The following is a 3377-nucleotide window of genomic DNA, read 5'->3' as shown; positions in this document are numbered from 1 at the left end:
CAGCAAACAATTTGGCAAATAGGTAATTAAAAGGTTTTCTAAGAACTAGTTTTTTCCCTTTAACTCCTCTCATTTGGTACACTAAACTAGGCCTATTTATCTACTGGCACCACCTAGATCAGTACCTGATATATGAGGCATTCAACAAATATCTGTGACTACATGAATAAATGGCAATTGCATTAAGCACTTTGGAAGAGTTAAGGATGCGTTGTCCACAAATATTCCTTAACAATAGTAAACAAAATGTGGTTCCACCAGATAAACTTGTAAAAGCAAGAGCTCTGTCTTCTTGTAGTCTCAAAACTGAAGACATGAGGACAAAGAATTTCCTTGGCTATGTAAATATTAAACCTTATTTTTAAGTTTATCTAGATAGAAAATAGAAAACATTTGCTAAATCAGCACAATTTGAATAAACCATAGATAGTGTTGGAATGACCACCGGTCAGTTTTGCCTAAAACTGCGTTTCTTATTGCTTACCTGCAGCACTTTTGCCTGACCTCCTAATCCAACGCAGTTTTTTTAGATAACTCAGGTCCTATCATTCTCTGCCTTCCATAATAATTTATATCCTTTCTTACATCTTTCCAAAATGTCCCTTTTCTCTGAATTGTAGCAAAGTTTTCTATACCATCTTGCATTTCACATTTATTAAAGCTTCTTGGAATGCTTGCCTTTACCTTATGCTCATTTAGTTCATTCATCACGACTTTGTGGAATCTTGCTAAGACTTTGTTTCAAAATATGCTCTCTCCATCAACAGGGGAACAGATAAACAAAATGTGGTGCACACATGCAATGGAGTACTGTCAGCCAATAGGCAAGTGAAGCCGTGATGCGTGCTTCACAGTGTGGATGGGACTGAAAGATCTCCTGCTGATCGACAAAAGGACAGAACTATTTTTATTATTTTATTGTGGTTTGGGTGAAAGTTTTCAACACAAATTACTTTCTCATTTCAGTGCATACACCCTTTGTTCGGTGATATTTGTTCCAATCCCCTCAAGGTATCAGCACTAGTCTCACTGCTTCCCCGAGTTGCTCATTTCCATTAACCCATCTCTCCTGCCTTTTGAACTGTCCTAAAGGATTGCTAAGAGTCTGAATCAACTTGATGGCAGGCAGTGAGAGGGGGAGGAGGGAAGGATGAAGGGTAATTAAGGGTGATAGGAATATCGCATTGATTCAGGATAGGGTTGCACAGCTGATTACAGTAATGCCTGTCAATAAATGGTTTCACTGTTGTCAAATAGATTCTGACTCAAAGTGACCTTAAAGAGCAGGGTAGAACTGCCTCATATGGTTTCCAAAGCAATAAATCTTTATAGGAGCAGACTGCCATACCTTTCTCCTGCCAATAAACTGTATACCTGCAATAAATTGAATTGGCAACAGTTGTGTGGTGGATTTTTATAATAACAACAAAGAGCAGCTGCAGAATCTGCTTATGGACAACCAAAGACTGCATGGGATTTGCTTTCTTGGGGTTTTCAGGTTTAGGGTCATGGTTTCATGGCCAACTCAATTAATTGACCTAATAACATGTTTAGTGCTTCTGTTCTACCTCCTAGTTCGATGTGTAGTGTTTAGCATCTTAAAAGCTTGCAAGTAGCCATCCAAGACACAACAGAGGGGAAAAAAGCATGGGAAAGGGTTAGTCATTGAGCTGCCAATTACAAGGTTGGCAGTTCAAATCTCCCACCCATTCCATAGGAGAAAAGAAGGCTGTGTGCTGCCATGAAGACACAGCCTGGGAGACCTTAGAGACTTGCTGTCTGTTGGAATTAACTAAATGGCAGTGTTTTGTTTTCTTTTTCATTGTTATTAAAATGTTAATGACTAATCGTCTCTGTAAAGGACTGCTGCCTTTGTCATGAGAGCTTGGTGCTTGATTCCTTTTGTCAGAGCTTCCTTTGTCAGAAAAGCTTGATGGTGACTGATCACAGTTTCTGAAGAGTTTGACCAAAGATTCATATGAAGAATCCTGATCAAAAGGGTGAAACTGCAGAACAGAATTTCAAAGGTTCAGGAGCTCCAGACTTCCTGGGGTTTTAAAGGTTGGGTGAACCCTTGAAATTATCGGCCTGGGGTGCTCTTTAAATTATACAGCAAAAACCACCCCCTGAAAATCTTATTAAAAGCAAACGGTTGCCAAACTATCAAAAAAAGTGTCTGCCTTGAACATTATGCTCTATCTCTGTGGGGTCAAAATGACAACAACTCGAAAAATTCGATAAGAAATTTAGGGGCGGGAGTTGATGTTAACGGAGAAGGAACATAACCATTCAATGAATGGTATGCACTAATTGGAATCTATTTTGCTGTGTGTATTCTCAATCACAACAAAATAAAATTATATTTTTCCTTTCTAATAATACATTTTTTCATTGAAAGGGTAGCCGTTCTCTGCCTTTTCCATGTGATCTCTTCCTGAAATGCTCTGGCGTTCACGCTTTCTAACAGCATTCAGTTTTGTATTCCTGGGCCATAATTGGCTTTTCCCTGCTGAGCCATTGTGCTATCTTCGAACAGACTGTGTGAGTAATTTAATCTCTGCAAATTCAGGATTTACTCAACCTCGTTTTATTTACCAGTGATTCTATGGTAGAATTAACTATAATTTAACAATAATAAGGTCAACAGAAACTCACTTTCCACCCATAAATGAAGAGTTGAGAGTGTAGAGAGGCCAGAGAAATGGAGCAACTTCAATTAATTTTAAAAGATTATAAATGCAAGTGTGCTTGGGGAAAATTCAAGGTGTGAAGTTGGAGAAGTGAGCAGATGTCATATTATTAAGATCCTTTATATACCAGACAAATGCTAGCAAAGCAACAGGAAGCTACCATAGATTTTGAATGACCTGAACAGTTATCATCATAGAAAGACACTCCTGAAAACAGTGTGGTCTAAGTATTGGGCTAGGACAAGGGGGCAGGAAAGTGGTTGTACATTACTGTTATCACTAAATTAGAAGAAGCTAAAAGCTAATGGCAACTGGCCTAATAAACAACATAAGACAAACGGCGAAAAAATTGAAGTCGTCAAGAATTTAATGGTTCTTGTATCAATAATCAACATTCCAACAATCAAACAACATCTTGCAATGGGCCAATCTGGTGCTGTAAAAAAAAACAAAAACAACAGCAGCAATACCCTTTAGATTGTTAAAATGAAAAAGACTAACTATGGTGTCCTGACGCAAGTCATGTTGCTTTTAATCACATCATATGCAAGTGAAATCTGGACATGAAAAAAAGAAAGATTAAAGAAGAATGTATGCATTTGAACTGCCCAGATTGGCCTGTGAGAGAACCAAAAATTCTGCCGTTGTCGAAGCCCAGAGTACTCCCTAGAAGCAAGGAGGGCAAGA

This window comes from Echinops telfairi, unplaced genomic scaffold (genome assembly GCF_000313985.2).
Source record: "Echinops telfairi isolate 266 unplaced genomic scaffold, ASM31398v2 ScPeMD7_7424;HRSCAF=8462, whole genome shotgun sequence".
Lineage (NCBI taxonomy): Eukaryota > Metazoa > Chordata > Mammalia > Afrosoricida > Tenrecidae > Echinops > Echinops telfairi.
The sequence above is the reverse complement of the archived record's forward strand: the minus strand, read 5'-3'. Positions refer to the sequence as shown.